This window comes from Capsicum annuum, chromosome 7 (genome assembly GCF_002878395.1).
Source record: "Capsicum annuum cultivar UCD-10X-F1 chromosome 7, UCD10Xv1.1, whole genome shotgun sequence".
Taxonomy (NCBI): Eukaryota; Viridiplantae; Streptophyta; class Magnoliopsida; order Solanales; family Solanaceae; genus Capsicum; species Capsicum annuum.
The window spans coordinates 218255534-218282990 of NC_061117.1; the positions used below are offsets into that span (position 1 = coordinate 218255534).

Below are 27457 nucleotides of genomic sequence, written 5' to 3' on the forward strand. Positions count from 1 at the left end.
GTGACACGGCTTTTGATTTTACTAGGCCTGCTGCATCATTTTAACATGTGGCGTGGTTCTATTGGCTCCTTTACTTGACTTGGCATGCCACATCACTTGACACGTGGCATCATTTTGAGCCTCTAGAATATGACAATATCTTGGGTTTAGTAAAGTGGGTTCATCATTTATAACCCACGTTAAAGGACTAGCCCAACAAATATTGGACTTAATTTAAATCCATCCATGTTTGAATTTAAACAATTAATTCAATTATATTAATCTACAATATTTATTTGGGACTAATATATTTTGAATTTAATATAATCCGAATTTCGTACGGATTTAAATCTAATAAAATTTTGTTGCTCACAAAATATATTTAATTAATTTTCAACTTTTTAATATTAGAAAAAATAATGAAAAGACGATTTTGTCTGAAGCACATACTTTTAATAAAGGATAAAAAGTTCAAACGATATTTTTAAGACCCTTTACACTTTTAATATATACTAGTTTAGAGTACGTGCTTTACACGTATATCTCACTTCAATTAATAAAATTATACATCTTTTTTGTCACGTTTACCCTATAAAACTATATATCAATTAATATGCATTTCTATATATTAGAAGGAGTGGTTTCAACATATCACCTATTTGATATTAAATTAAAAAATAAGGGTATTAAGGTCTTTAAAAAAATTGTAAGCTCTTATTGAAAAAATTTTGTTCTTCTTTTTGTAGACCTATCAAAAGTTCTAAAACAAAGTCCATTCTTTTTTCATTAATTACAGAAAATGTCATGTAAGAAATTTATGTAAATGACATTACATGTAACTTTTTAGCCTTGCATTTATTTTCACAGGTGGGCCCTCATCTATCATCTATTTTTCATAAAAATTGTATTTCTCATTGTATTTAGGATGAATGTGGATAAGTACGTGCTATTTTAATTTAGGTCATATGATATAAAATTATTTCAAATATATTATGTTTAAATAAATTTATTAATAAGAGAATAATTTATTATAATACTTAATATGATAAATATAATTAAATACATTTTATTCCTTATTTACATTTCATATCAAACATATAATTTGCTTTCTTCCTTATTTGTTACATGAAATACAAGTTTGCCTAATTTAAATTTTTAATGTATAATTAATAAAGCTAATTTAATAAAATAATTTTTTAATAAATACTTTTTTAGATTTGTGCCAAGTCAATAAATACCAACAAAAAGAAATTAAAGAAAAATACCTAACAAGATTTTACTTATTGTATAAAGTTAAACATAATTCGTTACTAAATAATAATGATAATTAGTTATTTTATATATGCAAATCATATTATCCGTATTGGATTAAGCATACTATTCCTATGAGTTAATGATTTTTTTAATTAAAACTTTGAACTTTAATTACTTGTTGGATTGTAGTTATTTCAACCACCTCAAACTCAAACCAAAAGTTTTAATATTTTATTTTTAAAAAACTTAATATATAAAATGTATTTTACTCAGATAACTTATTTGATTAATTTGATATTTTCTCGATTTATCTAAAACCTATCGAATTATAATTTTAACTAAATAAACCTAATAATTAGTGTTCTTTTGATTTTTAAAAAATCACCAACATTCCTGTATTACCCTTGATTAATTATTATTATAATTCATTTATAAATTTAAAAATTAATAATATTTAATTAAAAATAAAATAGATAGTTATGACATGTCTACTTTAATCGTAATTACTATATAACCTTTAATTAATTATTATAAATTATTTATATATTGAACAGTTAATAATATCCAATCCGTAATTTTATTATATCACCTCCAAATAATTATTATAAGTCATTTATTTTTAAAAAATTAGTACTCCTTCCGTTTAAAAAAGAATGACCTACTTTTCTTTTTAGTCTGTTTAAAAAAAATGACCCCCTTCCTTTTTTGAGAACAGGGAAAATGCATCATTTCCACCCCAAACTATACAAGAAAAGTCGAAGTCACACCTAAACTATACTAGCGACCTATTATACACCTAAACTATAAAAAAGTGATACTATTTCCACCTTAGAAGGTGACGTGGCAGAAAAGGTGTATTCACCTTCCTAAGGTGCGTGAGAGAAGAATTTTTTTTTAAACTGATAGCTTTCATACTTGTGTCACTATTTCATTTGTCATTATATCATTAAGTACTCCTAATATTTTTCTTAATATATACAATTAGATTAATTATTTTTGCAATTGAAAAAATATTAATAAATTAATTTTTTTATTTTTACAATTGAAAAAAAGTTAATAAAATTATTTTATTTATTTATTATTTTAATATGTGGGTCCCGCCTTCTTCAATTGCTTTTGTCCAACAAAATCACCATTAAAACACCACCATTTAAACGCCATCATTGACACCATCATCATCAAACTCAAATCTTCACCACAATAATTTTAAAAATTCAAATTTCATTATCGGAATCACAATACAACCATTAATATAATAAAAATCACAAACAACCACCGTAAAATTCAATATCCACTACTAAAATTACCATCGGAATCACAATATGTGCAATTAAATATTAGCTTTAAATCATCAATAAAATTATCATCGAAATCACAATTATCAATCCCCCCGTGCATACCCCAAAATCACAACACTCCATGTTACAACATTCAATTCGTCAAATCCTCCATTAATTGATGAATCTGAGAATACCCAAAGCCCAAAGCCTTTCAAGAAATCTATGGTTTGATTTATTACAACATAGATTTCTGAGAATACCACATCTTTCATCTCCAATCTATGGTGTGACTTTCAATTCGTCAAATCGTCCAATTTGAGAATACCCAGTTACCCACGCATTTCAAGAAACCACATCTTTCACCTCCATTAACTCAAAAACCTTATTAGCCTCATCCAAATACGTACATTTCGGGGCTGCTAAAGGTAAAAAGGCCCCAGTGATAACGAGTTTGGCTTTGATACAAGATTTGCATTATTTAATCAAGTGAGTAAAAGAAGGATGAGTTGTTGATGAAGAGAAGAAAGTGAAAAAGAAAGTGGATTTGAAGGGAAAGTGAAGTAAAGAATAAGTGAACAATTCAACAATTTCATATTTTTAATGGTGAGTTGTTGAATATTTTCTTCCATCGAAATTTTCTTGTTGAATTTGCTTGGTTATTTGAAGGGAAAGTGAAGAAGGAGGAGTTGTTGAATTAATGAATTTTCTTGATTATATATTTTTAAATACAAGGGTTATTTATTAATTAAATAAAAAAATTAAATTAACGTGTGTCATCAGTACAGTGCGAGTGGAGTACACTCCACTCATTAAAATTGGGTATGGGTGTCGCGGGGAGGTAATAGTATCACTTTTTTATAGTTTAGGTGTGTAATAGGTCACTAGTATAGTTTAGGTGAGACTTCGACTTTTCTTGTATAGTTTGGGGTAAAAACGATGCCTTTTCCTTTGAGAATACTTTAATTTCAACTTTTCACATGACATGTTTAAGGCCACAAGATTAAAGGATATTTTGGTACATTTGATTCAACTTTAATTTAAGGTCACACGACTCAAAAGTCTTCTTTATTTTCTTAAACTTTGTAAGAAGCAATATTTAATTAAAAAATATAAAATAAACATCTATGACATATCTGTTTTTGCTGCTTCAACCTTGATTTTAATATATCATCCCTAAGTAATTATTACAAGTCATTTATGTATCAAAAAATTAATAATATTTAACTAAAAAAGTAAAATACACATTTATAACATGCCTTCTTCAACTGTTTCCACCATAGTTTTACCAAATATCACCTCTAATTAATTATTATAAGTCATTTAAGTATTCAAAAATTAATAATATTTAATAAAAACGTACAATAGATATAAAAATAACAAATTAACTCTTGATGTTTTAAATTAATTTGACATCTTATATGAGATCCACTTAAATTTTTTCACGGGTATTTTTATAGTAATTTTGCTATGTCACTTCTGATTAATCGTTGTAAGTCATTTAAGACATTTATGCTTCGCTGCTCAATCGTGATTTTATTATATCACCTCTTATTAATTATTATAGTCATATAAGCATTGCGCCACTTAAATTTAAATAAAAGAATTATTATAAAGCATCATAACTAAAAATTTAAATTATTTGCAAAATATAATTGGCTAACAACGACACAAAACTCTGGACAAAAAGAGTAACATATATTATTCATAAAAAGTATTATAAATTACAATAGTTAACAACTTAAAATATCTAAAAATAATTTAATTTGTCATATATTTTAAAAAAAAAACTATGTAAAAAATACGATAAATCACAATAATCAACAACTTTAAAATTTTAAAAATATAAAATATTTAATTGACTCTTGAAATTATATTAGTGCCACTTAAATTGGAACAGAAGAAAAATATTATAAATCACAATAATTAAAAACTTAAATTATTTTTAAAATATAATTGACTATCAATTTCACAAAAGTTTGGACAAAAAAAGTTATGTATATAATTTGAAAATTAAATAAAAAAATATTACAAAGTACAATAGTTAACAACTCAAATTATCTAATTACATATTAAAAGTATGATTGATTATCTAAACTATATTTGTTTCACCTAAATTGAGACGAATATAACATATATTGAACACGTGCTAAATCTCGAATGAATCTTAGAATGTATATGCAATATTTTAAAAAAAAAACTTTTATTTAAATAAATCAAGATTGAAAAGACAAGTTTTAATACAACACATCAAATAGTGTATAAGAAATAATATTAGCATAAATAATACCTGCTAACATTACTAATACATTCTATTCAAAATTATTTTTATACACTTTAACAAATGACTCTTACGTTTCAGTGGAAGAAACATATACAAAAGCAAAGTTCGATAAAACATTTACAAAAGTATATTTTATCGTGTTCTCAAAATCAAATAACTTAAATTAATATGACAGATGGTAACTTATAGTTGTTTTTTTTTTATAATTTACAAAATATTTAAAATTTAAATTTAAAATATTAATTTAATTTATCTTTAATTAATAAATTAACAAATAAAAGAAAAGGAGAAATGAAAGCAAATGATGTTTATGTCGGTTTAGTAGGGGAATACATTGCAAATTTGGGCTATTAAATGCAACCACATGTGATATAATATGTTTATTTTTTTCAACAATTATTCTCTATTTTATACAATAGGTGTCAAGTCTTATACATCAATTTTAATCTCATATTTTATACTTAATGTATCAAATTTCAGTCATATGATTAAAGATCTGAACTTCAAAATGCATTTAATTTTGTTATTTATATGAGTAAGTCATACATAATCATCTTTTGAAATAATTTGGTTCCTTGAAAAATAACTATCAAATAGTTAATATGTTTTGTGTATTCATATTTTATAATTCATATTGACATCAATCTAACTTACCGTACATAATCAAAATATCTTAATATTGGGCCCGTGCTGACACGGGTCATACTACTCTAGAATTTTAATAAAATACTCATTAGTCGTTATATTAAAGGAGACTGCAAAGTCCAAAGTAGATAAATAAAAATGATTGGAGAGTAATTTTTAGCCACAAAAGTACTTATACATGATCTAACCCCCAACTCAGAGAAATAGAGATCTTGTTTTTCATAGACTCTTAGTTCTAAAAAGTACTACTAATTATTGTGTCACATTAAATAAAACAAATACATATTAGAAAAGTACTACTAATTATTGTGTCACATTAAATAGAACAAATACAAATTATGTGTCCTTATATAAAGACTCACACCATTCCACTGATTGTATCAATGAGAATTATATATTTTCTAAAAATCACAAACTTATATTAAAAAATTAATAAAGAAAATTACTTACAAAAATAAAAAAGATGTTTTGTTATTCACGATCAATACAATCAAACCAATAGAAAAGAAAATTTGATACCTGAAAATTAAATTAAAAAAATACGTTAAAGATACAATAACAAAATTATTTACAAACATAAAAGAATGACTTGTTATTTATAATCAATAAACCCAATACAATAGAAAAAGAAATAGAAATTTGAAACCTAAAAGCTATAGAGTTACTCAATAATGAAGCTGTACTTTCTACCATCCAAAACAAGCTAACTATGATTTCTTTTTATTTGATGGAAAAATAGTACCTAGTCAAAAAACTAAAACAAAACCTTACCCAGCTAAAAACTAAAACAAAACCTTTCCTTTTTTGGGAAAAGGCAACCAACCTTTTTCTTTCTTTGGAAAAAGAATCACGACAACAAACACTCAACAAAATATTGCAAAAAATTTAGGGATATTTATATATTTAAAATCCTAAGCAAAATAAAGGTAAGTATTTAGAATTCGAATTATGATTAATGTACGAAAAAACTTTAAATATCAAAATAAAACAAATAAATATTAATAAATGATAATTTTATTTATTGTAGAGCAATTCTTAAAATTTGGTGAATAAAATTCTTTTTGTTACCTCAATCAATTCTACTTGCAGAATTTATATTTATTTCTTCAAAATTTAATATATTATGGATTTTAAGGATCACCAATGTTGTCCTAATAATTCAGAGGCGGAGCCAGAATTTCAACGAAGGAGGTTTCATATTTAAAGAAAACTTAGTGTTTCAACTAAGAGGGTTCCATATTCAAGGAAAACTTAATCGAGGGGGGTTCAACACCTACTATAGCCATATAAAAAATAATTTTAATCATGTATAAATAGTATATTTTTTCATCGAAGGAGGTTCGGCCGAACCTCCAAACAGAAGGCTGGCTCCGCCCTTGAATACATTGTATCTAGATTTTCTTGAGTTCGACACTTCTAAGGAGTCATTGGCCTATTTATATACCTCAGTAGGTTTTTTTAACGAAAACAAAAGAAACCTTGACAATTCCATTAACTATAGTGCATAACTTATGTCCCTAGAAATAATAAAGACGCTAATGTCTGTTGTGGTTCTCATTTTTGTAATTTGGAGCTAGATTTTCTTGACTTTCATACATTTTTATGGATAAAGTCAATAAAAAAGTTAAATCTCACCTAACAATGAAATATAAATAAAAAGGAAGAAGCAAAAACTTAAAACAAATATATATTTTTCCGTGTTTTAAACTTGAAGCGAGAGACAGTGAAGAGAAAATTGCATATACGTTATCCTTCTCAGATTTCATTTCGTGAGAATGCACTCACTATTCGTTGTTGTTGTTGTTGTTGTTGATTGTATAATATAAATTGCATTGATATGAGTATTCAAACTTATCATGCATCAATTGATTTAGAGTAAACATTCGATGTAAATAAAATTTACCTTATGATTCTAGAGCAGAATCTAAGCGTAGGCCTTTATGAAGATCTCGTTTTTTATTCCACATCACCTTGGTCTGCTGACAATCTTTTCACTACTACTTCTTGTCTATTTAAAGCCGTGAAACATAATATCAAAACAAATTGAAAAATTATGAATTAAAATAACCAACATTCTTGTTTCAATTAGAGTGTTATAGATTAAGTATAACTAAAAACTGTATGAGTTCAATTGAAAGGCTATTAATGCTTACAAGCTGCAAAAAGACTTAATCGAACAATACATGGTGCAAATCTTCTAGTTGAAAGAGATCTCTGGTGGTGATGCCATCTAATTCAATATTCTGGAGGCCAATGGTTGGTTGTAGACTTGTAGAGTATTGATAGAACTCAGCCTTGAGTGCAGATTTATCGTCGTTGACAACATATGCGTAATCACATATTCTATGTCTGCGTACGGTGCCAGTCAATTTTGGGCCTTTGGCTATCCGTTATTTCTAGCATGTAGACAAACAACAATATGATGACTCAGGTACCAACAATTGTAACTTGCCTCATGGTATTTAATGCACCAGTCTCTCTGAGTGAAACTTTGTCATTAGTTACTGCTTCTCCAGTTGAAGCGGTGCAATTAATGAGAGACGGGAAAAGTCGCATATAACCTCTTCCTACGACAACAAATTTGATATTTTTTCTTATAATATGTTGGTGAAAATCTCAATAAAATTGCAATAATATTACAACTGAAAATTACAAATGAATATAGAAAAATATATTTCTTCTTTTATGGCTAAGGTGCGGATATCTCGCTCGAGATTCAAGCCCACTGCAGCAATTGTTTCACTGGTCCAGCAGTAATACTCATTGACCTGTCCCCTCCAGGATACAACAGCCTTCTCAATATAACTCAATACTCTGGACAAGAATTGAGTTCAAAGCTCCACAAAATAAACACCTCCCTTCAACTAATAAACTCTCTTTTATATATATTGTGGTATTACAATTTCTCTTCTTCATTTTTTTTTTTTGCCGTGTATTCATCTTCTTATATAGAAGAAGAAAGCTATAAGAAGAAAGTCTCTTTCATAATGTAGGTAGACAAATCTTAGTGCATTATTTCTTTTTTAAAGTTGAATAAAGTTAAAGAGGAATATTTGAAAGAAAAGTCATGTATGCATGGCTATAAAGCCTGTAAAGAAAGTTGGTGCAGCAATAACAATAATGCACTATATTGATTTAATATTAAAATGAACAATAATGCACTTGTATTGATTTAATATTAAAATGACCCATCAATTCCCCATTCATTTTAATATTAACAAGAGAGTTCAGTAGTTGAAAGAAGACTATCATGCATAATGAAGGTGTGCTTTGCATTGAACCTTCACTTAGTAAAACAGTAATCTTTACTCCAGAGTCGTAGTGATCTCAGACCTGAACTATGACTGCTTTGGGGAAATAAAAAGTTACTGCTTACACATAATAGTCAAGGTGTTGACATGAGCTTTATAACCAGCACGTTACGGCCTTGTGCTATCCCGATTTTAATGAGTGTCTTTTGAGAATGAGCCTAATTCTTATAGGAAGCGGTCTACCTCCACACTTACATAGGTGAAATCCATCGAGAGTGCTCCTATAATTTAGCACCCCACTCACACGAGCTACAGATATTCATTAAGAGTTTATTAAAAAACTCAACCTCACAATCATTACAGGTAAATGCACTCACATCATAGGAGGGATAAATTAATAGTGCATTTTTCACAACAAGTTATCAGGTGATTCGTTTTTTCCATTGAACCTGGTTACAGGATCTCTAGTCCGCAGGTTGGGTTTACTCACATATGACTGATGATTTAATAGGCTTCAATCCCATCCCCCTCGATATACTTCAGACCTTTTCTCTTGCTAAGGCCTTAGACAACGGATCTGCAAGATTATCACAAAATTTGACATAATCAACATTAATGGTACCATTTGTCAAATATAATCTCACATTATTGTGTTTTCTCCGTATAGGTCTGGATTTACCGTTGTAATAGCGATTTTGAACTCTACCAATTGCAGCGGTGCTATCACAATGAATTAATATAGGAGGAATTATTTTTTCAAAATAAGGTATTTGAAATAACAAATCCCTCAACCAATTCGCTTCCCCACTAGCTGAAGCTAAAACAATTAGTTCAGTCTCCATGGTAGAGTTAGCAATAATTGTTTGTTTTTTAGACTTCCAACAAATAGCACCACCACCAAAAGTAAAAATATAACCAATCGTGGATAATGAATCACTTGATAAAGTATTCCAATCCGCATCACAATAGCTTTCAAGTACAACATGATATTTTGTATAGAACAAACCACAATTTTTTGTTCCAATTAGATATCTCATTACCCTGTTTATAGCATGCTAATGTTCATTACCTGGCTTGCTACTAAACCTGCTAAGTACTCCTACTGCATATGCAATATCAGGTCTAGTGCAATCAGTCACATATCTCAAACTTTCAATTATGCTCGCATATTTCTTTTGATTTATTACTTCTGTTTCCCTCTCAACAGGAAATAGGTGAACACTAGAATCAAATGGAGTTACAACATGCTTGCAATCAAGGAAATTATATTTTTTCAATATTTTCTCAACATACTGTGACTGGTCAAGGAGAATTCCATCACATGTTCTAGTAATTTTTATTCCTAGAATAAAATTTGCCTCACCAAGATCTTTCATTTCAAAATGGCTTCTAAGAATATTTTTAATCTCATCAATAATATTCATGTTAGAGCCAAAGATCAATAAATCATTAACATATAGGCAAATAATAACGTGCGAATTATTTCAAGACTTATGATATATGCACTTATCACACTCATTTGTACTAAACTCATTTTCAATCATGCAGGAATCAAACTTTTCATGCCATTGCTTCGGTGCCTGTTTCAAGCCATATAGGGATTTATTAAGTAGCAATTTGGCCATGAAAATTACTTTTTTCCGGAGTTGGAGTTGGAGTTGTGTTTGGCCATATCTTTTTGAATTTTTTTTTTGGACTTTTGAAAAATCTTTTTTAAATATGATTTTGTGCCCTCAACTTTTAAAAATTATCAAAATCATCCAACTACTAATTTACCTACTAACATACAACCAAATATTGAGAAAATAATTTATATGTCTTCAATTGATAAATAATTAACAACAAACTAATTATTATGATTGTTATTCTTCTAAAATTTGAATAAAAATATTGCAAGCACGAGTTAAGTAAGTTTATCTAACCATAATCAATTAAATAGAGAAAAATATATTTTGATAAATATGATTGATAGATATAAATATATTTTATATATTCTTAAATTTGTTGCTGAAAATTCTTAATTATTTTCACTTGAATTAATTATTTTATTGAATTTGGTCATTTTAAAAAAAATTTACGAAATTTAGTTAATAAGAGGGTTTTGTGTAAAAATTTAAAGATTGGGGTTATATGTAATAATAATGGAAGTTGAAATTGGAAGTGAAAAAAAGTGAAAACAACAAAAAGTTGTTTTCCATTTTCAAAATTTAATTTCGGAATTGTTTTTCAAAGTTTCATGGCCAAACACCATAATTTCCAACTCCGAAAAAATTTTCTTGAAAAAAGAGAAAAATATCCATGGCCAAACGGGCCCTAAGTTTACACACTTTGCTTTCTTGGTTAGCTTCAACAAAACACTCGGGTTGTTTCATGTAAATCTCTTCATTTAGGTCTCCATTTTTAAAAAGCAGTTTTTACATCCATTTGATGAATTTGTGAATCAAAAATTGCCGCAATAGCGCCTAAAAGTTTAATGGACATAATTCTTGTTACAGGTGAAAAAGTATCAAAAATTTTTAGGACTTCTAGTTGTTTAAAACCTTTAGCCACAAACCTAGCTTTATATTTATCAACAGATCCATCCGGTTTTAATTTTTTACGTAAGACCCATTTACAACCAATTGTTTTACAACCCGGTGGTAAATCAACTAGCTTTCAAGTGTTGTTGGAAATTAGTGATTCCATCTCATCATTTACAGCCTCTTTCCAGAAAATAACATCATGTGATGACAGCTTCTTTTAAGGTGAGTGGGTCATCTCCAACAGTAAAAATATAATAATCAGGACCAAAGTCTTTTTCTACTCTAGCTCGTTTACTTCTTCTTAACTCAAAATCATCATTTTCTTTATTATTTAAAATAGAAGTAGAAGAACTAGGTAGTGACAAAATATTTTTTTTAGTCCCATGACCCCCATTATTTTTAGAATCAAAAGGGAATTTATCTTCCTGAAAAATAGCATCACCTGGTTCTATTATCACGCTATCTTCAAGATTAAAAAATCTATAGGCTGTACTATTAAAAGCATAACCAAGAAAAACACAAGTAGTAACTTTCTTACCCAACTTAGAGATTTTAGGATCCATTAACCTTACATAGGCTAAACAACCCCAAACTCTTAGATATCCCAAATTTGGCTTATGACCTTTCCACAATTCAAAAGGCATTACTTTGGTCTTGATTTTTTCCCCATTTCAAGATCACCAACTCAAACAACAAAGTATTTCCTCGCGATTCGGACTAGACAGGACACGTGACATCAGTTATCAATTGATAAAAATGAAATAACTGCTTGAATAAGACTAGGGAATAGTGGTAAGGGTGTGATGTTATTCACAATGTTGTGGTAAATACCATCTAATAATGCAGTGTGTGTTTTGTTATCATCTAGTATTCTACTACTTACTATACTTTGATTTACTAAATTCATCAACCAAATAACCATACAAATGAAAGAGCCACCCGACTCACAAATACTGTCAATAGTTTGAGATATATTCGCCTACCTACAACAACACATACAATTGTGGTCCAGTGTGCGCGTGCATTTGTATCAGTTAATAATTGATGACACAATTCCTCTATCTGGATCAGGGGCAGAGCTACAGCCACCGAAGGATGGTCAGATGAACACTCTTCGTTGAAATTTTTTTCAAGTATATAGGTTAAATATAGATATTTATGGTTATATACAGATTGTTGAACACTCTTGAGAAGCTAGAGAAGCACAACCCAGTGGTCAAGGGTGTACAATTTTGCATCAATAAAACAGTTCTTCTGCCCTTGTAAAAAGAAGGAAAAATATGAACATCCTTAACTAAAATTTTGGCTCCGCCACTGATATGGATCGAGAGGAGATACTTTATTAATTTGAGTTGGTGAACTTGAAAAGGTTAAAGAATGGAATCCTAATTCACGAGAGTGAACCACTTTATTTGTATTTGGTAAGCTTGTAACTATAATTGGGTTCCGATGAGTCCCATTTTCGCGAGTAATTGCATCATTTGTGAATATAGTTGGGTCACAATAAGGAATAGTTAATACATTTGTATGAGTTGATGCGCTTAAAATGGGAGAATTGTGGTCTTCTGATCTACCAGAAGTCGCTTCATTTGCATAATCTGAGGAGTGTGAAATGAGAGAATACAAGTGTCTTGATCTGCCTGAAATTGCACAATTTATCTATAACAAGCATGTAATCCCAAACTGGCGTGCCCCATGAACTAACTAGCTTGACATGGGAGAATCTTGCTGTCCTGATCCACCAGAAGTGGCTTTATTTGTATTTGAGAACCTTCTTGTAATTGTATTTTGGTGTGACCCTAGTTTGTGAGCAGACCCTTATTGTGTTTGATGTTTTCGGCTACAAGAATCTCTCTTTAGGCACAACTTCAACACAAGTTCATGTCTAGAATCAAAAACACCTATGAAGTTATATAACACCTTCAACACAAGATCAAAAGGACCTTTCAAAGAAGTATGTTTTTTTTTCTTCAGAAATTTAGATGAAACAGAAAAGGCCAAGTCCTTCGACTTCACAAAGTGTCCCTAAGGAAATAATTCCCCTAAGGAACCCGAGGTTGCGGAATTTTCCTCCCAGGATAAAATGTCCTAACAATCCAACTGTAGTGGTATTTCAAACGATCGGATTCTCTTCGAACTCACTCAACGGTTAGATGATCACACGGAGTATATTTTCAGAAAACAAGAAGAGTTTTATTGCAGAAAATTTTTTTCGTTCCTAAACATGTGGATAAATGCAAGTTTATATAGCCATCAAGTACCCCTTCCAAAAGGTGGCAATGGTTCATCCGAAAAGGTGTATCCTTTGGAAGAGTCATGTTTTTTCATTCAAAACATTGTGTTTTTTTCTGAACATACATAACTATTTTAATAGTCACTTCTTTTCCAAAACAATATGTTTTTTTCTCAAAGGTTGTGTCCCTCCATTTTCCATTCACACCAATTGAACCCAACAATCCTCCACATGAATGGGGAATGACTATTCTTTGTAAAACTTTACGAGCAAGTAGGTGATCATCAAGCAAAGATTGATTGCATCTGGATAAGTGGGTTTTTCTTTGAACTTTTCGTAGTGAACATGCATCAGATGCACTCAGTCAATCGGTAGATTTGATACTTTGAACCGTCAAGCTTTAATGTACACCTAGACAACACATGTCACACAACTAGCCTTTTACCATTTATGGTTCTGACGATTTTGTTCATTTCATCCATAAACATGACATTCTCCTTGAAGCGGCTTCGACTTCACCCTCACATAGGTGATTTCTAAGCGTTCAATTCTATAGATTAAACTATTTGGTCAAATCTGCCAAATTTAGATAATTATTAAAAGATTTCATTCCATGTGTCTTATCTTTGTTTACTAAAACATTGTCTACATCATGAGAATGAGTTGGGTATATTGACAATGTTGAACCTGTCAGACACAACTTTGTTTGATCTCTTTGAACCTAGCTCTTGGGATCTTCAATTTGCTAGTTAGAGTTACCGTCATGCTGACTTGTCTTAGGCCGTAAACCTATTCCCTTGGATGTCCTTTCAACTCCTTCTTTAGATAGGCCTTTTGCAAGTGGATTCGACACATTATTCTTTGACTTCACATAGTCAACAATGATAATTCCACTAGAAAGAAGTTTTCTAACGGTATTATGTCTCCGTTTTATATGACGAGATTTATCGTTGTACATCATGCTCCCTACCATACCTATTGCCGCTTGGCTATCGCAGTGTATACATACTGGTGCCACTGGTTTGGGCTAATAAGGAATATCTTCTAAGAAATTTTGGAGCCATTCTGCTTCTTCACCGGCTTTATCCAATGCGATAAATTCAGATTTCATTGTAGAGCAAGCAATACATGTCTATTTGGATGATTTTCAAGAGACCGATCTCCCACTGATAGTAAATACATATCCACTAGTGGATTTTACTTCATTTGAAACGCTGATCCAATTTACATCACTATATCCTTCAAGAACCGCAGGATATTTATTATAATGTAAAGCATAGTCTTGAGTGTATTTAAGATACCCCAAAACTGTTTTCATTGCCATCCAATGAGTTTTGTTGGGATTACTCGTGTACCTACTCAACTTACTAATAGCGTATGCTATGTATGATTGTGTACAATTCATTATATACATTAGACATCCCAATACTATTGCGTATTCCAATTGTGATTCACTTTCACTTTCATTCTTCGAAGTGTAAAGCTCACAACCAATGGAGTATTGGCAATGCCAAATTCCATATATTTGAATTTGTCAAGTACCTTTTCAATATAATGAAAATGTGATAATGCCAACCCCTGTTGAGTTCTATAGATTCTTATCCCTAAGATCACATCCGCAACTCTTAGGTCTTTCATATCGAACTTGCTCTCAAGCATTCGTTTTGTAGCATTTATGTGAGAAATGTCTCTACTGATGATCAACATATCATCTACATATAAACACACAATGACTTAGTGATTTGTAGTATCTTTGATGTAGACACACTTATCACATTCATTTATTTTGAATTCGTTTGCCAACATGGTTTGTTCAAACTTCGCATGCCATTGTTTAGGTGCCTGTTTTAGTCCATACAATGACTTAACAAGTTTACACACCTTATTCTCTTTTCCTGGAACCACAAAACCCTCAGGCTAATCCATGTAAATTTCTTCCTCTAATTCTCTATTTAGGAATGCAGTTTTCACATCCATTTGATGGATTTCAAGATCATATACTTCTGCCAAGTCAATTAACATTCAAATCGATGTTTTCCTTGTTACTGGCTAGTATTTATTAAAGTAATCAAGACCTTCCTTTTGTTTGAAGCCTTTTACAACAAGTCTTGCCTTGTACTTGTCAATAGTACCATCCGCTTTTATTTTCCTTTTGAAGATCCATTTAAAACCTAAAGGTTTATTTCCTTGAGGAAGATCAACCAACTCCCATGTATGGTTTCTTAAGATGGAATCAATCTCATTATTTATTGTCTCTTTCCTAAAGGATGAGTCCAATGACGACATCACTTCTTTAAATGTTTGAGGCTCATTTTCTAAGAGAAATATTACAAAATATGATCCAAACAAAGTTGAGATTTTTTAACGTGTATTATGTCTTGGATTCTCATCATTATGTACATTCTCACTTGGTTCATCTCGAGGTTGTTTATACCCCCTACTAGACTGTTCATTTCTAGTTTTATATGGATATATGTTTTCAAAGAATTCAACATTATCTGATTCAACCACCGTATTTTCATTAATATCTGGATGTTTGGACTTATGAATCAAAAACTGACATGCTTTACTACTTTAGCATATCCTATGAACACAACGTCCAGCGTCTTAGGTCCGATCTTTATTCTTTTTGGTAAAGAAACTTGAACCTTCACTAGACACCCCCACACTTTGAAGTATTTCAAGTTGGGTTTTATTCCTATCCATTATTTATATGGATATATTGTGTCTTACTATGGGGAACTATAACGCCCCAAATCTGGTACCCGGAATGCTATACGGTGCTCATGACCCCGAAGGTCCACAAGCTAACCTATGACTGATATCTGTACTTGTATACTGCATAAAATACTGACTAATGCGGAAACATGAACTGAAGACCATAAGGTTCAAACTGTAACATAAGATCTAATAAATCATAACATATGAATGGAGTATGAAATACCCAAAACAAAACTGAAATAAGCTATCTAAACATACTGTAGTCTGAAAAGCCTCTAAATATGATTGTCTGAATAAGGAGTTGATGGGACTTGTCCCCAACTAACTCCAACTAATAAGATGATTAATGATATAAATAAGGAATGATCCCATCCTTGAAAGATGAGGACTCACTTCTACTTTGTCTGCGGATATCTGGAAATCTACTGATGCTCTGGAGCTCGTGTCTCTGAACTTATGGTATAAGACACCATAGCGTAAATGCGTCAGTATGACTGAATGTACTGGTATGTATGTGATGTAGGCTAAATACATGGGGTTCATATGCATAAACAATAATAATAACAGACTAATTATCATGAGCGTGAGAATATATGCATTCTACATAATAACTGACACTGATATCGTGACAACATGATTACTGAATATGAATACTGATACATGATATACTGACCATTGATATAACTGATAACATAAGTGACTGTATCTGACAGTCCTGAATCTGATGAAAATATCTGAGTTCTATAATAAACTGAGTTGACTGTATCTGACAGTCCTGAAATCTGAAGAACTATCTGAGTTCTTTTACTGAGACTTATACTGAAACTGTGGGAAGTAGTTATTTAATCTACATACCCCTAATACACCATTATGGCTGAGTTGAGGTCCAATCTGTAACCTAAATTGGAAGGGTATCAATGTCGCGCCACTGGTAAGGACACGCTGTGGGTGAGCCTCATCTGATAGTGTCCCCAAAAGAGAATGGTGGGGCCCTTATCTAACAGTGCTTATCCACTTCATCAACCCTCATCGGACAGTGTTGATATCTCAACCTATGCTGGCTACATAGTTCTGGAACGCAAGGATGACTTCTAAGGATCACATCCTTATCTGACTTTGTGTGTCCCCATCCTTGGGTTCACTCGAAGCTAATTCCTACTCCCATCTGATTAGAATCTAAACATGATTAATTGAACTGTACATGGACTAAGTTACTGCATTTCGTTGACTGATGGAATACTACTGATATCTGACAACTGACTGAGTTCATAAGATCATGGAGATTTCCTGAGTCATAAGACTGTCTGAAGTCTAAGGATTCATAGCTTGACTGAGAGTATCGTGAAAACATGACATGGCTCTAGGCACACAACTAATATTTCGGGTACAAGTACCCCCAGGACTCGATAGAAGGAAACTGACAAAGCATGACTTACTTGAATACATAATAATCACCATAATCTATTTATTGAAGCATTTCATCAAACATGTGATAGGCATAAACTTGTACATACATGGGGAATTCATGATATCATGCTAGTTGGGCATTTTCCTTCATCTAAGCATTTAATCAAACACATGGTAGGCATAGTATATGTAAACAACATTGTACAACAATTAAACATCATGGTTCAATTCTAATTTCATCATTCAAGGGTTTAATCATAGGTTTGCATGAATCCATATCTATACTAATCAACCCACATAGAATTTATCACCCAATCATGGAATAGGATCCAATTACTCATTATCAACATGAACAAAAGCAGCCCAATCATGAAATTCATAAAGAAAATCTATAACTTAAATTTAGAAAAGAGATTCTTGGACTTCATGGAAGAAAGGGGTCTATGGATGAAAACTATGCGTACCTGGATTGAGTTTCTTGATGTTCTTGAACTTGAAGAATTTGGATCTCTTAATTCTTGAAGAAGATTTGGATTTTATTCTTGGGGATTAATCTTAGAGATAAACCCTAATACTTGTTGGTGTGAAATAATAATGAACTAAGGGGCTGAAATCGGATATAACTGGGTATATATAAGTGGGTGGTAAAAGACCAAAATACCCTTTTAAAAATGGCTTGAAAATACTGAACGTATGGTGTGATGGGTTAGGGCAATGGTCCGTCGGTACTGCGATGGTCCGTCGGTCCTGACCGTCAGACCTGGGCAGAAACAAGTCTCACTGGCTCAGTGTGACAGTAGGATCCGACGGTCCATCGAGCTAGCGACGGTCCGTCGGCTACTACCTTCGTTATTGAGCAGAAAGCAGGTCCATTGCATCAGTGCGACGGTACTCTTTGACGGTCCATCGAGCTAGCGACGGTCCGTTGACCTGTCCGTCAATCCCGGGGCAGTCCGAACTGCTTCCGTAAAATGCCCATAACTTCTTCCCCCGATGCCGAATTTTGATAAAATTGGTATCGATGGAAAGCTTATTCAATTTCCCACGTGATATAAAGTGAGAATATTAAAAATAGCACGTGTACAAAAATGGATTCATATTTCAAAGCAAGTTCTAACATCCTTGAGATAATTTCAAGCTAGGAAAAAGGCACAGGTATTACAGAAACTCTATTGAGTATTCGGTTGGCTGTAAGGATAGTCTCCCCCCACAAGTTTTGTGGAAAACCCAAACTTATAAGTAAGACATTCATCATTTTCTTCAAAATTCGGTTCTTCCTTTCTATAATTCCATTAGATTGAGGTATATACGAGGTTGTAGTTTCATGGACAATTTCACTCTCTACACATATTTCGGCAAAGGGAGATTCATATTCTCCGCCACTATCACTGCATATCACTTTGATCTTTTTATCTAACTGAATTTCAACTTCATTTTTGTATTGCCTAAATACATCTATTGCTTCATCCTTACTGTTTAGCAAATAGACATAAGAATATCTAGTGCAATTGTCAATAAAAATTATGAAATACTTTTTACCACCATGTGATGGTGTTGACTTCATATCACAAGTGTCAGTGTGTACTAAGTCTAAAGGATTGGAATTCATAAGGATGCTTTGCATACTTTGATTCCACACACGTTTGGCACTTTAATTTATTGCACTCAAAGTTTGGCAAAACTTCTAAGTTAATCAGTTTTCGCAATGTTTTGTAATTGCCTAATCGTTCATGCCACAAATCATTAGGCTCAAACAAGTAAGAAGAATTTGAACTTTTATTGATTTCAACATTCATTACATTCATTTTGAATAGGCCCTCATTGAGGTAGCCTTTTACTACATACACTTCTCCTTTACTAAGTACAATTTTTTCGGAAACAAATAAACATTTGAATCCATGTTTGTCTATAAGTGAAACAGAAATTAAGTTCTTTCGCAACTCCGGAACATACAAGACATTGTTAAGTGTCAACACTTTGCCTAAATTCATTTTCAAGCACACTTTTCCTGTTCCTTCTACCTTTGTAGTAGCGAAGTTTGCTATGTAGATCTTTTCTTCTACTTAAGTCAGAGCAAATGAAAAAAACAACTCTTTGTTATCAAAAACATGATGGGTGGCTGTAACGCCCTAAAAATTCCACCCGAGACGTCACACGGTGCTTAAGGCTACAAGTAGCCCCAAGCTAACCCTTTGAGCCTACTACTGTATTCAATACATATTTTAAGAATTTAAATTAGATAATTAGAATTAAATCTCATCAACCCACACTGTAAATATAATGTTCAAATCATAAGATATTGAAAAGTCCGACAACACAACTGACAGTCCAGTTTGACAGAGCCTCTACAACTCAAAGAATAAGGAGCCATTGGGACAGATCCCCAATTGACTCATACTCGAATGAAAGGAGATAAATACAACTGCTGGTAATACTGAATATATAGAATTTGGTCCTCGAACCATGAGGACTCACCACTGCAGAAATGTAGACGAAGGCGCTCGGAATCACTGACGCTGCTGGGACTGAGCACCTGAACCTACATTATGAAACAATGTAGCACATAGACGTATATATGGGTCAGTACTTTGGGGATGTACTGAGTATATGGGGTTGTATGCGATTAAGTAAACAATATCATTAATCTTTATAAAAATCATGCATGCTGGTTATAATGACTCACAAAGCTGGAATAAAAGCTGAAATATAAGCATCATAAATCATGAATAATGAACATATATCATAAATATTGTGAGTCATTATACTTAACTCAAAAATCTAAATTTCTCCATTTATTGTCAAAACTCATAAACTAAAGAAATCTTTAAACAATACTTTCAAGACTCATACTTCTTTATTGAGGAGAATAGAACTTCTTTAAAAAGTAAAGAACTCAAAACTTCATAAACTTAGGAATTTGGAATTAGGAACTTTGGAAATCTCAAAAATAAAAATTTTGAAATATATACCTCTAGTTTAATTAGAGTAGGGGACTACTTTGGGAGTTTCTTCTAACCGACACAAACCATGTGTGCCACATAGAGTCCAACGTTTTGTCCTCCTAAGGAAGAAACCTCACGTTGAGGAAAGGCGTCATACTCTTGCCAGGGAGTATAACCTCAACTCAGTGGTCAAAAACTCGGCCTTAGGCCCATAAATCTCAATCCTACGGTGGCACGTAGTTCTGGATAAGTAGGATGTGCTGAACCCACACTTCTCGCTCGGTGCTAAATACTACTCCCATACCTAGGCTCAAAACTTTTAGGAAATCTACCTCAAAATAACTCAAGGGTCTATAATAAAGACCAAGTCATATTTCTCTTAATTTAAATCATACGAAATTGTGGAATTCTATTTTTAACTCAATATCAAAACATCAATCTTGATTCAAATCTCGATAAGTAAGCCGCTAGAGGAAAGCTTAAATCATGACATCGTAAAAATCCAACTTATTCTTGATATGAATATAATAGCTCAAAATTTCCAAGAATATAATCTCAAAATCTCAATACTAAGTCTTTAAATGTAAAAGTCAATACATGACTAATGTCAATTCAAAATAACAATTCATAGTCAATATCATTCTTGAAATTATTCAACAATATTAATTCGTAAAGAAAAGTGCAAATCATAATATAAACTCTTAGATCAAAACATAATAGGGAGAAATATCATTAAATCCACCACTTGAATCATTCATAAATTCATAATCCTCAAATAAGATAATTTGAACATAACTTCATTCATAAATCATAAGTACTTAAATAAAATCAACTTTTGGACACAAGAACGGAAGGATTGTTCTTGCTCAAACCCCACATACCTCAAATTTGTGAATTTGGATGAACTTTTGATTTCGAAACTCTATTCGTAAATTGATAGGTGCTTCTTGAAGATCTCGATCTGAGGATTCCATTCTCGAATTATTTTTAAAATTCTACGGTAGAATTTGGAAGGATCTTGGTTTTTATTTTCAGTCTAGGGGGTATTGTTCTTGAGGAATTGGAAGATGAGGACTATATTTTGGTCCATTGGGATTAAAATCCCATGTTTATGGCTGGATTAGGGTGGGAGAAAAGACTAAAATGCCCCTAAGAAAATAAACAAAGTCACAGCTGTCCCTCAGTTGACAGGCTGGTAGGCTAAAGTAAATTGGGAATAAATCTTTACTAAAATGTTGGATTTGGATGAATTTTATATCATTGGAAAGAAGACTCAAATATCTTTCATTTGATATATGGCATCCCTCCCAGTTCATTATACACAAAAAGTTATGATTGTTTAAAGTTGACCCTGAAATTGGGGCCTGAAATGCGCCCGGAATGCGGGAGCATTTCAATCCAGTGAGTTATGCCACTGAAATGCACCCAAGATAAGACCGAAATGCACCCAATATGTACTATTGACTTGCCCCATCGCAATTCAACTTGAAAATTGAAAAACGAATGTCGGAAAGGCCTCGAAATAATTCCTCGAAGTTTAGAAGTTTATGGAAATAAAAAAGTTTCAACACTTAGCCAAATTTTTAAGTGCTAAGCTTCTCTTAACAAGATTAAAAGAGCTTTAACAATTCAAAAAATTCGCGGGGTCTTAAGTGGAATCAGAATCTATCCACCATTCGTGAGGATTTACCACCAAGTTGCATTCAGAAAGCATGGCACATAGATCATCAAATTATTTGTTGGATTCAATCATGTTTGCTTGGTCCTTTTTCTTGCCTTTCTTAGGGGCACATAACCAGTAGACTTATGGCCAATCTTGCCACAGTTAAAGCACTTTTTTTTTGAATTTCTTCTTGGGTTGATTCCTTTCATGTCCAACTTTCTTCCTTTTCTTAGAGTTGTTTTGGTCATCTTCTACAATATGTGCTCCATTAATTGTAGAATTTCCTCTTGATCTTCTCTCAGCAGCCTTATTATCTTCTTCAATGTGCAGTCGAACAATAAGATCTTTGACAGACATCTCCTTACGCTTGTGTTTCAAGTAGTTTTTGAAGTCTTTCCACATTGGTGGTAGCTTCTCTATAATTGCTGCTACTTGAAATGCTTCATTCACGATCAAACCTACAAAAGAGTTTATGTGAATACAAAGAACATTTTCAATTTGTTCAACCAAAGTATTTGTCAATGTTATACCTTCCGCTAGGAGATCATGGATGATTACTTGCAGTTCCTGTACTTGTGAGACAACTAACTTGTTGTCTATCATTTTTATTTCCAGGAATCGTGCAGCAAAGATCTTTTTCATTCCGGCATCCTCTGTCTTGTACTTCCATTCCAGCACCCCCACAACTCATTTGATGTCTTAGTTCCACTATAAACATTATAGATATTGTCTTGGAGACCACTCAAGATATAATTCCTGCAAAGGAAGTCTGAGTGTTTCCAAGCCTCCACAATTACGAAACGCTCTTTGTCCGAGGTTTCCTCGGACACCTCAAGAGAATCTTCAACAGTGAATCTTTGAAGACATTGAGTGGTGAGGTAGAAAAATATATTCTGCTGCCATCTCTTAAAGTCAATACCTGCAAACTTTCCAGGTTTCTTCGTCGGTGCCATAGATTGCGGAGCAGTGGTTCGACTTGTCGTGGCAATGCTACTTGTTGCCACTGTCGCTGCATTTTCATGCACTTGACTATCAGCTGTCATTTTTCCTGTCACCACAAGACAGTAAATTTAGTATTTTCAGAATACCACTTATAAAGTTAAACAACTTTAAACTCTTCTTCTTGTTTCTAGTTTAATGATGAAGTTTTTATGACTTTCAATCGTCAACCGAATGATCTTTAACTTGTGATGAAGATTTTATTTTTTCAAATCACTAGTTAAGTTCAAACAGAGTAGAAAGCTAAAAGCATTAATCTCTAGAAACCAAGATATATAGATTCTGGAAAAAATTAAACTTTAGTGAAAAGAAAATTTCACCAAACAATATTTTTTCCCTTTTTAAATTATTTTCTTAAGATTGTTGTATTTGATGTTTTCGGGTACAAGAATCTCTATTTAGGCACAACAACTTTAACACAAGTTCATGTCTAAAAACAAGAACACCTATGAAGTTATATAACACCCTCAACACAAGATCAAAAAGACCTTTCAAAGAAGTATTTCTTTTTCCAGAAATTTAGATGAAACAGAAAAGGTCAAGTCCTTCGACTTCACGAAGTGTCCTTAAGAAAATAATTTTCCTCAAGTACCCGAGGTTCAGGAATTTTCCTCCCAGGATAAAATAGCCTAACAATCCGACTGTAGTGTTACCTCAAACGATCAGATTTTCTTCGAACTCACTCAAAGATTAGATGATCTCATGGAGTATATTTTCAGAAAACAAGAAGAATTTTATTGCAGAATTTTTTTTTCGTTCCTAAACCTGTGGATAAATGCAGGTTTATATAGCCATCAAGTGCTTTTTCCAAAAGGTGGCAATGGTTCATCCAAAAAGGTGTATCCTTTGGAAGAGTCATGTCTGTTCATTCAAAACATTATGTCTTTTTTTAAACAGACACAACTATCTAATAGTCACTTCTTTTTCAAAACAATATGTCTTTTCCTCAAAGATTGTGTCCCTCCATTTTCCATTCACACCAATTGAATACAACAATCCTAAGCCACCAAAAGTTGCATCATCTATATTTGTCAAGCTTGTAACTGCGTTATGACGTGCCCTTATTTGCGATGAGTTATATTTGAGAAATGACTCATTAAAGTGTATATATATATATATATATATATTAGGGAAATTATAATCTTAGTAATAGCCTCCATGTTAGTATATAATAAAAATATTATCACCATTATAATCACTCTATGTAAATATAATAGATTTGGTTTTCTATTCAGTTACAATAAAATTCTATTTTTTCTTGTCATTGTTTCGTAAATGTTGGTAGATTTGGTTTGTTGGATGTTGTTTTCAATTTTTTGTTCTTTAAACCATTTTACTGCTTCAAGACTTAATTGAGCACAGGTAATAAGTTAAGATGTCGACTTTTGACAGGAAAGATTCCAAGAGGAACAACGACAACATATTCGGTGTAATTAAATAAAATAAGGTTTAGAAAGGGTAGAGTGTACGTAGACTATACCTCTACCTCTGAAATGAGATAGAGAGGTTATTTCTGATTGACCCCGACTCAAGACGTAACAGTCTAAAAGAGATGCAATGAAAGTACAAAAACAATAAAGATGAAAGTCCAGGCTGACAAGAAGAGGTCTAACAGGTGTTATGAGATTGGTGATTGGGTTTATGTGAAGCTCCAACCCTATAGGCTGGTTTCCTTGAGATCTCATTCCTTCCAAAAACTATCTGCTAAGTTCTTTGGACCTTTTGAGATTATAGCTAAGGTTGGCATGGTTGCATACACTTTGGCACTACCTGAAGGCACTAAACTTCATCCTACCTTTCATGTGTCTCAGCTAAAAAAAGAATTGGTTCCCATCTTTCTTCAACCTGCCTTTCTATTATTCATTCTGATTCTGGTTATATACTTCTGGTGCCTGAGAGGGTGTTGGACAGAAGAATTATTCAGAAACATGGTACAACTGCAACTCAACTTTTGGTCAAATGGTTCAATACTACTGAGGAAGACAACACCTGGGAGGACTATGACTCTTTCCTACTGAAGTTCCCTCACTTCAATCCTTGAGGACAAGAATTGTCTCAAGGGGAGGGTAATTGATGTGATCCTATTTTAGCATTTCAGTTAGCTGCTTTGGTAATTCAATTTTAGCTTAAATATTAGTCACATGCAAGTCATGTTACCTACTGCTAGCTGTTCAGGAGTTAGTTATAACTGAACTTTGGACTGCAATTCCAAATTCAGTTATCCTAATTGCATAAATAGCTGCATTCTCCATTGTAATCATTAGACAGAATTCTCTCAAGTAAATCAATAACAACTTTCTCTCGTTTATTTTGAGTTCATAAGAGTTCCATTAGAGCTCTTAGAGATAACTGTTCAAGAGCAATTCAGTCATTTGTTCTTTAGGTAATCTCGTTTATTCCCAAATTGTGCCGATCGATTTGGTTCTCATCATCGTCTTCCAGGTATGTTTTTTAAACTTAACTGCCTATTATTTTCTTCTTGTGCTCTTTCAACAGAACATTGGCTAAATTCTTGATGCCTCAATATATTATGTTACATATTTTGCATTCCCTTTTTGGGTTCTTCTATAATTGAGTTAAGTGTTTTATTTTTTGATAAAATTTATCATATTTACCTATCTATCAAAGACGTTGTTGAGTTTGGATTGGTGTTTGGACCCGTTCTTATTATCACCAGACCCCTGCTACTGGGTCATTACTATACAATACCACATAGTTTAATCAATTACCTTTAAATACTCATATAGAAAGAACCATGGGAATCCATATTTTGGTAGAAAGCTACAAAGGCAATGCATGAAAAGTAGTCACCTGAAATTTATAAAACACCAAAATAAAGGGAACTATCTCATCTGCAATTTTATTCTTGATTTATTTTATTTCTTGGGCTCTGTCGGGCTATTCAACGCTAACAAAAAGGAGCAGTTTGATCTCTATGTGCATGTTCTAAGGAAGGTACCATTAGGCGTTAAATTCCGTGATAGTTTGAAAGTGATATAACTGATATCAATGTATATAAATTTACCACATAAAATATATGTTCAATTTCTTGACAAAGCTGCAGGGACTTATTGAACAACCATAACTAGACTCCTTTAATTATTCTTCTTATACACAATCCAAGAATGAAGTAGAAAAGATTATTGAAATGGAAGGTTCAATTGATATTGATACTCTAGAACTGGATGAGAGACAACCAGCCACATTCTCAACCTCTTTGAGACCTGAGGTCATCCAAAAAGTAAGTGCAACACCATTCACACCTGCCGTGGATAATTTTTACATAACCGATACATTTACTAGGGCCTCAAAGATTATGGCTCGGTGTAGTGCCTTGCTAAGGAAATGAGCATCGAGTCTCGTTACCCGTAATAAGTTCTTTCCATTCACCTTTTCCTGCCAGTGTTGTCAGTTTTAAAGTTGATGGATTTTTATTTTTGTATTGAGATCAAAAGAGAGAGCAGAGAAGACTGTAAATTGGTGTGCCACAGTGAATGCCCTCATAAATGTCACCAATAACTTGGATCTCTAGTTTGTACCTTTTTCTGTAATGTAATCAGCAGGTTTTGCTGTGATTGTTGACTTTTCCACAATCCACACCAAGGCTGGAGAAAGTTAAAATGTATTCTCAGCACAAAAGTATGAAACTGGAAACACTCTTTCCTAACACAATAAGACATTATATCAATTTAGCACACTGGAGAACTATATCATCCTGTTAGGACTTGTTATTTCATAATTGTGACTCGTTATTAAGCTCAGTTTCCTTTTGAATTGAGGATTTGTCGGAAACAACCTCTTTACCTCAAAAAGGTAAGGGTAAGGTTTACGTACATACCACTCTTCTTAGATTTAAAGGTCCCCCTTAGATATAAAGGTGGGCAAAGGTGAAGAGAAAAAGGGACTAACATTTGGATGAAGCTTGCAACTTCTTCCTTATTATGATTCTAATTCTAGTATACTATATCTGGGAACTATTTATGTGGGCCGGGCCGGGCCAATCCGAAACCGGCCCGTGAAAGTTAACCAGTTAGTGGGCCGGGCCGGATCCGGTTTGGGTCTAAGTGGGTCGGGCCGAGCCGGGCTCAACAATAAAAAAATGTAAAATAACCCTAGCCTGGCCCACTTAACCCAACTCGATCAAATCCACCTAAATTCGGTTAAAAAATCGGTCAAATCCGGACAAAAATATTTAAAAAAAAAATTCAATATACATTATATATATCCACCTATATACATTATAAATATGTTAAACAATATATATACACTATATATATAGT

The 27457-nt window shown here is 32.4% G+C and overlaps 2 long non-coding RNA genes across 2 annotated transcripts; both read right to left on the bottom strand.

The window, feature by feature from the left end:
* Positions 1-5725: 5725 nt before the first annotated feature.
* Positions 5726-8436, bottom strand: LOC107877373. Its single transcript, XR_001676347.2, has 3 exons — positions 7593-8436; positions 7343-7447; positions 5726-5958 (listed from the first exon to the last, which is right to left on the bottom strand). It is a non-coding gene; the product is annotated as an uncharacterized LOC107877373 (long non-coding RNA).
* An 11436-nt stretch (positions 8437-19872) lies between these two features.
* LOC124900121 lies at positions 19873-21627 on the bottom strand. Its single transcript, XR_007057881.1, has 2 exons — positions 21397-21627; positions 19873-20112 (listed from the first exon to the last, which is right to left on the bottom strand). It is a non-coding gene; the product is annotated as an uncharacterized LOC124900121 (long non-coding RNA).
* Positions 21628-27457: the final 5830 nt, after the last annotated feature.